The sequence below is a fragment of the Rutidosis leptorrhynchoides genome, chromosome 1, assembly GCF_046630445.1.
Source record: "Rutidosis leptorrhynchoides isolate AG116_Rl617_1_P2 chromosome 1, CSIRO_AGI_Rlap_v1, whole genome shotgun sequence".
NCBI lineage: Eukaryota > Viridiplantae > Streptophyta > Magnoliopsida > Asterales > Asteraceae > Rutidosis > Rutidosis leptorrhynchoides.
The window spans coordinates 310445205-310458005 of record NC_092333.1 but is presented as its reverse complement, the minus strand read 5'-3'; positions in this window follow the sequence as shown (position 1 = coordinate 310458005).

Genomic DNA, 12801 nt, shown 5'->3' with positions numbered 1-12801 from the left:
AATCGAATATGCCCCTTTTTATTAAGTCTGGTAATCTAAGAATTAGGGAACAGACACCCTAATTGACGCGAATCCTAAAGATAGATCTATTGGGCCTAACAAACCCCATCCAAAGTACCGGATGCTTTAGTACTTCGAAATTATATCATATCCGAAGGGTGTCCCGGAATGATGGGGATATTCTTATATATGCATCTTGTTAATGTCGGTTACCAGGTGTTCACCATATGAATGATTTTTATCTCTATGTATGGGATGTGTATTGAAATATGAAATCTTGTGGTCTATTATTATGATTTGATATATATAGGTTAAACCTATAACTCACCAACATTTTTGTTGACGTTTTAAGCATGTTTATTCTCAGGAGATTATTAAGAGCTTCCGATGTCGCATACTTAAATAAGGACGAGATTTGGAATCCATGCTTGTATGATATTGTGTAAAAACTGCATTCAAGAAACTTATTTTGTTGTAACATATTTGTATTGTAAACCATTATGTAATGGTCGTGTGTAAACAGGATATTTTAGATTATCATTATTTGATAATCTACGTAAAGCTTTTTAAACCTTTATTGATGAAATAAAGGTTATGGTTTGTTTTAAAATGAATGCAGTCTTTGAAAAACGTCTCATATAGAGGTCAAAACCTCGCAACGAAATCAATTAATATGGAACGTTTTTAATCAATAAGAACGGGACATTTCAGTTAGCATGATGGCTTCATCATTGACAAGTGAATATTTAGATGGCTTAAAGATTGTCTTCCGCCATCTCAATCAATACAACCCTATTCTTCCCACCAATAGACAAACTGCTGACAACCCTCCTAAGGGGAAAATTACTTTATACGCCTTACATATTACCCACGGCAACCTCCATGTTCCCCTTACTAACTTTCTTCTTCGCCTTCTTAGATATTATAAGGCCAGTCTTAGTCAAATGCATCCCCACGACCTTCAAAAAATCATCCTTTTTGAAATGTACTGCAATGCTATTAATATAAAGCCTCGCATTAAAGTTTTTATCTCTTTGTTTAGAATTCGCACAATTAGTGATTGCTGGCTTACTATTGATAGTAAGAAAAATAACCATTTTGTTGGTCCGAATAGAGTTTCAAATTTGAAGGACTGGAAAAGTCCATTTTTCTTTGTTGATGAGACCGTTATTCCGGAAGATTACTCCGTTGTCCGGGAATGGGGTGCTATTGATGCTGGTATAGGAAAGGGCGTTAAGATTTCTCCCTCAGAGCAGCGGATAGTAAATAGCTTGAAAGAGCTCCGTCTTCCGCCCAGATCATACGAAAGGTATGAGGGAATTCTTGTGCTGTGCAAAGTGAGTCAAGAATGGCCAAGCAATTCTGTGCCAGTACTTCGTGAGAAAAACCAGGGTAGGATGTGATATGATCATCCTATTATTTATATAGATTTGTGTCTATTGTTTGTCATGTTTACTTATATTGCTGTTTATGTGTAATTTTTGCAGCCAACTCCGTGATGCAGGTTCGCTCTGCTCTTTTATCCGCTGATCTTGATGATGATGTAGAGGTCACTGCGCGTGACAAAACTGCTGAAGAGCTAGAGGCGGAGAGAGTTGTAGCTGAAACTAAAGCTGCTGCTGATGCTGCTGCTACTGCTGAAAAGGGGAAAGAAATTGCTGTGAGCAGCTCAATCAGTGAATTCGAGTCTGAACATACAGACATTCAGCGGACAGCAGACGATACCACCACCGCCGATCAATAAACATCGGGGTCAGTTGACATCACGGGTGAAACTAACCCCACTCCTCCTCCAACCCAAAAGACAAGAAAGAAGAGCATAGGCTCTAAAAGGGCGAAGAGTACAGAGGAGGGCAAAAAGCAGAAACGCAGGAGAAGTATGTCCATTCTGTGCTGTAATGACCCGTAAATTTCCGATCAAATTTAAACTTTAATCTTAATATGATTTCGACACGATAAGAGAAGTCTGTAAAGCTGAGTCTCAAAATTTTTGAACTGTTTCATATATTCAATTGACCTTCGACCATTCTTGACTATTCACAAACTATTATTTGTAAATAAAAGTGTATACATATACAAATAATTATAAATATATGTATATAGTATATTAAATATAATTACTTAATGATTGTAATACTCTTTGGACGTTTCGATTATTATTTAGAGAATTTTAATTCGAACTTATTTGATTTTAAAATATACGGTGATTCGAAGATGAATAATATAATTATTAAGCTTTTATCAGCCACTGATTAACAATGCTGTACGATATAACATTTGCGTTAAAACTGTCAGCAGTTAATATAAAATGGAGACTGTTGATTTCATTGTCATACGTTTAATGGAGTCAAGATATTTATATTTATTATTATTTTATTCATTTCCTTTTCATTGTTATAATTCTAATCACTTTTGAATATATATATATTGATACATGCATGTGGACACAAGTGACTTATTTGATCCGTGATTAACTTTATGAATGTGATTATTTATGTGGCCTTACTATTTTTCCTTTTCAATTAGCACGATCTTTATTTCCATCATTAATCTATTATCAATACTATCACATATCTACATCTATATATGTAAGATTGGATAGGCTTGATGAACCCACACAAACAACTGGCATCTTCTATCATCAATCCAAATAAGTAAAACACTTATCACCCACAAACTTCAACCAACACCTCGCCACTTCTGCTACTTTGATTCTACAGTCACCAAAACCAAACTCAACTGATGCATCATACCCGCTATTTTCATTTCTGCTTTTACTCAATAACACTACCTTCGGTTTAATCAACAACCATCTATGATCACCCTACCTACTAACCACCACCACTTTCGCCATATTGTATTGTTCTCTGTTGCAATGAAATGCCACCAAACAACCACGTTGCCATTCATACTACTACTACTCAAAGTGACCCAAAACAACACCCATAGCCGTCACTGTGCCACTTCTATATATATATACATAAATTTTCCTTCGAATCACCTATACAACCACACCATTAAAGCCACCATCGGCTAACCACCACCTCAGCCACCCTTACCACCTCTCCTTATTCTAGGATTTTTCTATCTTCTTGCGTGAACCATCTCTAACCACCATCTTCATCATAAAAATCATTCCACCACTCTGAACCATAGTAATCCACCACTGTATCCATGACTTACTTGCTAAGTGTATTTCTGTTTACTGTAGCAAACCGTACACCAAACTCCATGATCCGGCACCATCTTCAACAAACCCAACCCATCAATTGGTTGCTACGCTGCTATATTACGGATACTACTATTGTTAAACGAATGATGATGAATCGAAACCCATTACTATTCGAAAACCCTTCAGCCACCGGTTGCTACTACTCGTTTCTGAGTGATTGTTCGATCCTATTTTCCTGCTTCTTGTCTCGTTCAACCCAACCTAACACAACTTCACTGCCATAATTATTAATCGGTGGCCTCCATGCATACTGTCTTTGTTTCGAATCAACCAACACAACAGCTATGATCTTGAACCTGCTGGTTGCAAATGATGTTATCGATTCAAAGATGCTGTTGCGTGTTCTCCTTTTCTTTTTCTCTTATTATGGCCGACAATTAATCAATCTGACAACCCACTTGATTTTATTTTATTTACATACGGTACCTTTTGTTAAAAATCCCTACTACCCGTTACCCTACCACTTGTTGGGCTAAAAGTTTATTATTGGGCCGTACATATAATGGTGATATTGGGCCGTATTTATATCAAGTATCAAAAAGAAACCGCTAGTTGTGTCTGTTGGAATTAAAACAAGGAAAAATGTGGATAATTACATGTTGATGATGCATGGTGACGAGATGAAGTAAAATGATGATATACGGTTTTATTGATAATGGTTAGGGTTAGGCTTTGATTTATTTTTGGGCCGAGACCTGATTTTGATTAAGGTGTAATTGTTACCGAATATTATTATGGTATTGATATTAAGAAATGGGAAACATAGATAGAGAATGATAGTCACGATTAATGATGATCATGAGTAATGATGATGATAGTCTTATGATGGATATGGAGTGGCGATTATAATGAGGAAAGAATTAGGATTATGATGTCGATTATGATTAAGGTTAGATGTTACATGATCATGATAATGATTTGATCGATATAAGATTATGATCATGAGTTGATGATTTTAATGACGAATGGTGAAGATAGTAAATGATACCCGATTATGATTTTATGATATAAATGATGATGAGAAAACGTTTATTATATTAGATGATTAAGATTAAGATGATGATATTAGTGAGATCTTATGGTAATGATAATGGTTAAGGATCTTATCGGGTTAGCGGGATGTCGCGGGTTCAAACCCGGACTTGAGCATTTTTTTAGGGCTACTTCTTTGAGGTAGTAATTTTACTCTATTTGTTATTTTTATTATAATTATTTTTATTATAATTATTATTATAATTATTATTGTTATTACTAATAATATTATCATCCTTAAAAATATTATTTTTATCATTTATAAAAGTATGATTATTAGTAATATGATTATCATTTATATTATTATCATAATTGTTATTATTGTAATTAGTATCATCGTTAATATTAATATTAAGATTATATTTATTATTATTATTATCATTTTATTTTTATTATAATTATTATCTTAACAAACAAATGATATTTACTTAAAAATATATTTACCATAACTAGATTAATAGTACATATTATTTTATTAAATAAAAATGTTAGCATCTATAATTATATAAAATTAATTAGGTTACACAAAATATATATATATATATATATATATATATATATATATATATATATATATATATATATATATATATATATATATATATATATATATATATATATATATATATATATATATATTTAGATATATATATATTAATTTTAATACACTATATACTATTTTTAAAACATTAGTAAATAATACTTATAATAAATGATATATATGTATAATTACATAAACATTAATCATTTTAAGAATATATACAAATTATATATATAATATATAATTTAAACTATAATATATACTCGATATAGGTTCGTGAATTTGAGGTCAACCTTACACTTGTTCAATGATGTTATATGTATTTTTACTACAAAATACATTTGGTGAGTGTTAACACCTATTTCCTTATGAGGCAAGGCTTAGTATGTCAACAAGAGACTAGAAGTGATCTAGCTTTTAGGAGGGCGGAGTGTTGCCGATTGATTTTTACCCTCAGGAAATAATCCCTGCAGACCCAGTTCACAAGTGTAGAAACTTGTGGGGTGGCTTAATCAATCTGTCGTCCGTAGAGCGTAAGAGTGCTAGCCGGATGACTTCTAGTGAGAGAAGGTAGAGAGAGAAAGAGAAGTGAAGTCTCAGCTCTCAAAGTTGTCAGAATATCTGAACCTGTGTAAAATGACGACCCAAGGGGTCTATTTATAGTGTCAGATCTACCAGATTTGTTTGGGGACACGTGTCGAATGATGATACGTTCTGTTACATGTGGTCCGAAATTTATGCTAAATGCTGCGCTCTCCGGCCAGGGCTTATGCGCTAAGCGGCCTTCAGGGCTTACGCATGACGGAGCAGCCTGTACAGCGGAGAACGCTGGATGGACAACTCCACAAAACTGTTGTTTCCAGCCTTCCTGATGCTACTTTTATGCAACCGTTATGCCTTTTATGCGTGTATATGATAGGATACACCATTAAGTCCCCCCAGTTTAAGGACTTAAGCATTTGAAAAATGATGAAGTTGTTAAACTTTTGATAACGCATGCCAAACCAGCCTGTTCATTGCCCACTTTGCATCGGGGAAAACATTTTAGGCATTAAATGCAGACGAATTTTACTGACACTATAATGATTATTTTTTTTACGGCTAAGATCATCCACGCGCCTCCAGCTGTAAAAAGTGTTATCTAGTACCCTTCGTTTAAACTCGCCCATACACGTGTCTCAATCATGAACATAAAAATTGCACCGATGAACCCTTATAAAAACCGTCATAACCCTGTTACCATCACTTTTTTACCTTTGCCAAGATCCAAAAAGCATATTTCTCCCAAATCTTCATCGCCTTCTTCAATCTTCAACTTTTTAAGGTTTACCGTCTTCCAAGGTCAGTACACTTCATCTTACTGCTATTTTCTTCTTGTTGATATCTGTTACTGTATTATTATGGCTTCTTCACGGAGTACTGGCCAAGAACACGCCAAGCCTTCTTCATCCAATACTGCTGACATTCCAGAAGTTAGCACGATGGCTTCATCATTGACTAGTGAATATTTAGATGGATTAAAGATTGCCTTTCGCCATCGCAATCAATACAACCCTGTTCTTCCCACTATCGGACAAACCGCTAACAATCCTCCTGAGGGAAAAATTACTTTATACGCTTTACAAATTACCCATGGTAACCTCCGTGTTCCCCTTACTAACTTTCTTCTTCGCCTTCTTAGATATTACGGGGTCTGTCTTAGTCAGATACATCCCCATGGTCTTCAAAAAATTATCCTTTTTAAAATGTACTGCAATGCTATTAATATAAAGCCTCGCATTAATGTTTTTATCTCTTTGTTTAGAATCCGCACGATTAGCGATTGCTGGCTTACTATTGATAGTAAGAAAAATAATCATTTTGTTGGTCTAAATAGAGTTTCAAACTTGAAGGACTGGAAAAGTCCATTTTTCTTTGTTGATGAAACTGTTATTCTGGAAGAATACTTCGTTGTCCGGGAGTGGGGTGCTATTGATGCTGGCATAGGAAAGGGTGTTAAAATTTCTCCCGCAGAACAGCGGATAGTAAATAGCTTGAAAGGACTCCGTATTCCACCCAGATCATATGAAAGGTATGAGGGAATCCTTGTGCTGTGCAAAGTGAGCCAAGAATGGCCAAGCAATTCTGTGCCAGTACATCGTGAGAAAAAACAGGGTAGGATGTGATATGATTATCCTATTATATATATATAGATTTTTGTCCACTGTTTGTCATGTGTACTTATATTGCTATTAATGTGTAATCTTTGCAGGCAACTCCGTGATGCAGGTCCGCTCTGCTCTTTTATCCCCTGATCTTGATGATGATGTGGAGGTCACTGCTCGTGACAAAACTGTTGAAGAGCTTGAGGTGGAGAGAGTTGCAGCTGAAGCTAAAGCTGCTGCTGATGCTGAAAAGGGGAAAGAAATTGCTGTGAGCAGCTCTGACAGCGAATCCGGGTCTGATCATACAGACACTGAGCGGACAACGGATGACACCACTACCACCGATCAGCAAACATCGGCATCAATTGACATCACGGGTGAAACCAACCCTACTCCTCCTCCAACCCAAAAGACAAGAAAGAAGAGCATAGGCTCTAAAAGGGTGAAGAGTACTGAGGAGGGCAAAAAGCAAAAACGTAGGAGAAGTATGTCCATTCTGCTCTCTTTTGAAAATGCACATGTTTTTGCTTATAACTGTTATGTTTGTTCATAATACTAATTTGTTTTTGTTAGTAATTTTAGCAGAGTCGGATGATAGCCAAGGGAAGGCTACGGAGGGCGGTGACCGGAGGCCGGAGAGGAATCTTGAAAGTGAAAGAGAGAAGGGCCTGAAAATGCCTGACCCAAACTTTGCCCCCTTCGATGAATCTAAATTTCATGAAGATAGTCCTAAAGGCAACTCTGCTTATGATTCTCCTCTTCCTAATATCACTAATCCTGCTGTCACCTCCTCCAATGTTCAAGAGCCAACTCTTCCTGCTCATGTGAAGGCTTTGCAAGCCATCATTGCAAACCCCGCCACTAAAAATAAAGAATTTGCAACTCTTATTCAGGTATGTTCGATAAGGCTCTCTGCATATATATGCTTGTAATTTATTGATGTGAGCTGTTTGAAATAACTCATAAAATTTTACTGATGTACAGGGTTGTGTTATCCCCGAGCTGAAACCCCAATTCTCTGCTCTCCGTTCTCATCAACTCAGGGAATCAACTATGGCAGCTCATGTAGTGACCCGAACTTTTCCATGTTTATATATATTAATTGAGATTGATATTTACATGATTAAATGTTTCCAACATATTAAGCAATCAAACTTGTTAAGACTTGATTAATTGAAATAGGTTTCATATAGACAATTGACTACCCAAGTTGACCGGTGATTCACGAACGTTAAAACTTGTAAAAACTATATGATGACATATATATGGTTATATATATAGTTAACATGATATTATGATAAGTAAACATATCATTAAGTATATTAACAATGAACTACATATGTAAAAACAAGACTACTAACTTAATGATTTTGAAACGAGACATATATGTAACGATTATCGTTGTAACGACATTTAATGTATATATATCATATTAAGAGATATTTGTACATCATAATATCATGATAATATAATAATTTAAAATCTCTTTTGATATTATAAACATTGGGTTAACAACATTTAACAAGATCGTTAACCTAAAGGTTTCAAAACAACATTTACATGTAACGACTAACGATGACTTAACGACTCAGTTAAAATGTATATACATGTAGTGTTTTAATATGTATTCATACACTTTTGAAAGACTTCAAGACACTTATCAAAATACTTCTACTTAACAAAAATGCTTACAATTACATCCTCGTTCAGTTTCATCAACAATTCTACTCGTATGCACCCGTATTCGTACTCGTACAATACACAGCTTTTAGATGTATGTACTATTGGTATATACACTCCAATGATCAGCTCTTAGCAGCCCATGTGAGTCACCTAACACATGTGGGAACCATCATTTGGTAACTAGTGAAATGTCCCGTTCTTATTGATTAAAAACGTTCCATATTAATTGATTTCGTTGCGAGGTTTTGACCTCTATATGAGACGTTTTTCAAAGACTGCATTCATTTTTAAAACAAACCATAACCTTTATTTCATAAATAAAGGTTTAAAAAGCTTTACGTAGATTATCAAATAATGATAATCTAAAATATCCTGTTTACACACGACCATTACATAATGGTTTACAATACAAATATGTTACATCGAAATTAGTTTCTTGAATGCAGTTTTTACACAATATCATACAAACATGGACTCCAAATCTTGTCCTTATTTTAGTATGCAATAGCGGAAGCTCTTAGTATTCACCTGAGAATAAACATGCTTTAAATGTCAACAAAAATGTTGGAGAGTTATAGGTTTAACCTATATATATCAAATCGTAACAATAGACCACAAGATTTCATATTTCAATACACATCCCATACATAGAGATAAAAATCATTCATATGGTGAACACCTGGTAACCGACAATAACAAGATGCATATATAAGAATATCCCCATCATTCCGGGACACCCTTCGGATATGATATAAATTTCGAAGTACTAAAGCATCCGGTACTTTGGATGGGGTTTGTTAGGCCCAATAGATCTATCTTTAGGATTCGCGTCAATTAGGGTGTCTGTTCCCTAATTCTTAGATTACCAGACTTAATAAAAAGGGGCATATTCGATTTCGATAATTCAACCATAGAATGTAGTTTCACGTACTTGTGTCTATTTTGTAAATCATTTATAAAACCTGCATGTATTCTCATCCCAAAAATATTAGATTTTAAAAGTGGGACTATAACTCACTTTCACAGATTTTTTACTTCGTCGGGAAGTAAGACTTGGCCACTGGTTGATTCACGAACCTATAACAATATATACATATATATCAAAGTATGTTCAAAATATATTTACAATACTTTTAATATATTTTGATGTTTTAAGTTTATTAAGTCAGCTGTCCTCGTTAGTAACCTACAACTAGTTGTCCACAGTTAGATGTACAGAAATAAATCAATAAATATTATCTTGAATCAATCCACGACCCAGTGTATACGTATCTCAGTATTGATCACAACTCAAATTATATATATTTTGGAATCAACCTCAACCCTGTATAGCTAACTCCAACATTCACATATAGAGTGTCTATGGTTGTTCCGAAATATATATAGATGTGTCGACATGATAGGTCGAAACATTGTATACGTGTCTATGGTATCTCAAGATTACATAATATACAATACAAGTTGATTAAGTTATGGTTGGAATAGATTTGTTACCAATTTTCACGTAGCTAAAATGAGAAAAATTATCCAATCTTGTTTTACCCATAACTTCTTCATTTTAAATCCGTTTTGAGTGAATCAAATTGCTATGGTTTCATATTGAACTCTATTTTATGAATCTAAACAGAAAAAGTATAGGTTTATAGTCGGAAAAATAAGTTACAAGTCGTTTTTGTAAAGGTAGTCATTTCAGTCGAAAGAACGACGTCTAGATGACCATTTTAGAAAACATACTTTCACTTTGAGTTTAACCATAATTTTTGGATATAGTTTCATGTTCATAATAAAAATCATTTTCTCAGAATAACAACTTTTAAATCAAAGTTTATCATAGTTTTTAATTAACTAACCCAAAACAGCCCGCGGTGTTACTACGATGGCGTAAATCTGGTTTTACGGTGTTTTTCGTGTTTCCAGGTTTTAAATCATTAAGTTAGCATATCATATAGATATAGAACATGTGTTTAGTTGATTTTAAAAGTCAAGTTAGAAGGATTAACTTTTGTTTGCGAACAAGTTTAGAATTAACGAAACTATGTTCTAGTGATTACAAGTTTAAACCTTCGAATAAGATAGCTTTATATGTATGAATCGAATGATGTTATGAACATCATTACTACCTTAATTTCCTTGGATAAACCTACTGTAAAAGAAAAAAATGGATCTAGCTTCAACGGATCCTTGGATGGCTCGAAGTTCTTGAAGCAGAATCATGACACGAAAACAAGTTCAAGTAAGATCATCACTTGAAATAAGATTGTTATAGTTATAGAAATTGAACCAAAGTTTGAATATGATTATTACCTTGTATTAGAATGATAACCTACTGTAAGAAACAAAGATTTCTTGAGGTTGGATGATCACCTTACAAGATTGGAAGTGAGCTAGCAAACTTGAAAGTATTCTTGATTTTATGAAACTAGAACTTTTGAAATTTATGAAGAACACTTAGAACTTGAAGATAGAACTTGAGAGAGATCAATTAGATGAAGAAAATTGAAGAATGAAAGTGTTTGTAGGTGTTTTTGGTCGTTGGTGTATGGATTAGATATAAAGGATATGTAATTTTGTTTTCATGTAAATAAGTCATGAATGATTACTCATATTTTTGTAATTTTATGAGATATTTCATGCTAGTTGCCAAATGATGGTTCCCACATGTGTTAGGTGACTCACATGGGCTGCTAAGAGCTGATCATTGGAGTGTATATACCAATAGTACATACATCTAAAAGCTGTGTATTGTACGAGTACGAATACGGGTGCATACGAGTAGAATTGTTGATGAAACTGAACGAGGATGTAATTGTAAGCATTTTTGTTAAGTCGAAGTATTTTGATAAGTGTATTGAAGTCTTTCAAAAGTGTATAAATACATATTAAAACACTACATGTATATACATTTTAACTGAGTCGTTAAGTCATCGTTAGTCGTTACATGTAAATGTTGTTTTGAAACCTTTAGGTTAACGATCTTGTTAAATGTTGTTAACCCAATGTTTATAATATCAAAAGAGATTTTAAATTATTATATTATCATGATATTATGATGTACGAATATCTCTTAATATGATATATATACATTAAATGTCGTTACAACGATAATCGTTACATATATGTCTCGTTTCAAAATCATTAAGTTAGTAGTCTTGTTTTTACATATGTAGTTCATTGTTAATATACTTAATGATATGTTTAATTATCATAATATAATGTTAACTATATATATAACCATATATATGTCATCATATAGTTTTTACAAGTTTTAACGTTCGTGAATCACCGGTCAACTTGGGTGGTCAATTGTCTATATGAAACCTATTTCAATTAATCAAGTCTTAACAAGTTTGATTGCTTAACATGTTGGAAACATTTAATCATGTAAATATCAATCTCAATTAATATATATAAACATGGAAAAGTTCAGGTCACTACAGTACCTACCCGTTAAATAAATTTCGTCCCGAAATTTTAAGCTGTTGAAGGTGTTGACGAATCTTCTGGAAATAGATGCGGGTATTTCTTCTTCATCTGATCTTCACGCTCCCAGGTGAACTCGGGTCCTCTACAAGCATTCCATCGAACCTTAACAATTGGTATCTTGTTTTGCTTAAGTCTTTTAACCTCACGATCCATTATTTCAACGGGTTCTTCGATGAATTGAAGTTTTTCGTTGATTTGGATTTCATCTAACGGAATAGTGAGATCTTCTTTAGCAAAACATTTCTTTAAATTCGAGACGTGGAAAGTGTTATGTACAGCCGCGAGTTGTTGAGGTAACTCTAGTCGGTAAGCTACTGGTCCGACACGATCAATAATCTTGAATGGTCCAATATACCTTGGATTTAATTTCCCTCGTTTACCAAATCGAACAACGCCTTTCCAAGGTGCAACTTTAAGCATGACCATCTCTCCAATTTCAAATTCTATATCTTTTCTTTTAATGTCAGCGTAGCTCTTTTGTCGACTTTGGGCGGTTTTCAACCGTTGTTGAATTTGGATGATTTTCTCGGTAGTTTCTTGTATAATCTCCGGACCCGTAATCTGTCTATCCCCCACTTCACTCCAACAAATCGGAGACCTGCACTTTCTACCATAAAGTGCTTCAAACGGCGCCATCTCAATGCTTGAATGGTAGCTGTTGTTGTAGGAAAATTCTGCTAACGGTA